General features: G+C 43.1%; 1 non-coding gene across 1 annotated transcript; it reads left to right on the forward strand.

Annotated features, from left to right (window-relative positions):
• Positions 1–1,008: 1,008 nt before the first annotated feature.
• On the forward strand, positions 1,009–1,081 carry TRNAV-CAC (transfer RNA valine (anticodon CAC)). The gene has a single exon. It is a non-coding gene; the product is annotated as a tRNA-Val (tRNA).
• The last annotated feature ends 31 nt before the right edge of the window (positions 1,082–1,112 follow it).

The raw sequence follows: 1,112 nt of genomic DNA on the forward strand, positions 1-1,112 counted from the left end.
CTTGTCTGGTTACTGTAGTGTAGTGATTGTCCTGTTTGCCAGCCTCCTGAAAGTTTCCTGTTTTGATCCCGGGCAGAAACATGTGGCTTTTCTTTATTTTGATCACAAACGTATATTGTTGGCTTAATTAGCCTTAGTTAGCATATTCTATTGCTGGTTTAATGAGCATTACTTTTACCAATGTGATTATTTCTACCCGTTTTTGCTTTTGGCAAGCATGTGTGTTTTTGACAGTGTCTAAGTGTTCCTAATTCAAGTAACACCTGATAGGATCAAGGTGCGAAAGCAGGCATCTAGGTGCTTTTTCTTTTTGGCTTTTGGACAAAGGCATGAGAATGTTTTATGGAGCATGGTTTTGTTTCCCTGTTTGTTCTCTTTCTCCAATAGCCTGACAAATGAAAGGTTCCTGTGTTGCAAAATGCACTTTGTCCTGTCTTCAGACATAGAGGAAGACCTCTTGACTTTGGCTGGCTGTTTTTTTCTTTTTCAAGTTCATTTCAGCATGTTTAAACATCTTTATCTTTGCATGGAGTTTCTGAAGTGTAGTGGTTGTCATGTTCACCTCACACGTGAACGGTCCCTAGTTCGAAACTGGATAGAAGCATGACATTAGGCGTTGATATTAAAGCTTTTGACGTTGAGTCTTTGTTCTCGATGGCTCGTCATGACCACAGTAACCTTCCGCAGCCGGTTTCTGTAGTGTAGTGGTTGTCACGTTCGCCTAACACGCGTAAGGTCCCCAGTTCGAAACTGGATAGAAGCATGACATTAGGCGTTGATCTTGAAGCTTTTGACGTTGAGTCTTTGTTCTCGATGGCTCGTCATGACCACAGTAACCTTCTGCAGCCGTTTTCCGTAGTGTAGTGGTTATCACGTTCGCCTAACACGCGAAAGGTCCCCAGTTGGAAACAGGGCAGAAACACGATGTTACCCTTTGGTATCCAAGCTTTTGACTTTCAGTTCTTGATCTCGATTGCTTGTTGTCACCACAGTACGCGCTTGCTTCCGGTTTCTGTAGTGTAGCGGTTATCACTTTCGCCTCACACGCGAAAGGTCCCCAGTTCAAAACTGGGCAGAAACACAGCTTTTTCTCTTGGAAAACGATCTTTTTG

This window comes from Dendrobates tinctorius, unplaced genomic scaffold (assembly GCF_039654945.1).
Source record: "Dendrobates tinctorius isolate UK_male_01 unplaced genomic scaffold, ASM3965494v1 ptg000332l, whole genome shotgun sequence".
Classification (NCBI taxonomy): Eukaryota; Metazoa; Chordata; class Amphibia; order Anura; family Dendrobatidae; genus Dendrobates; species Dendrobates tinctorius.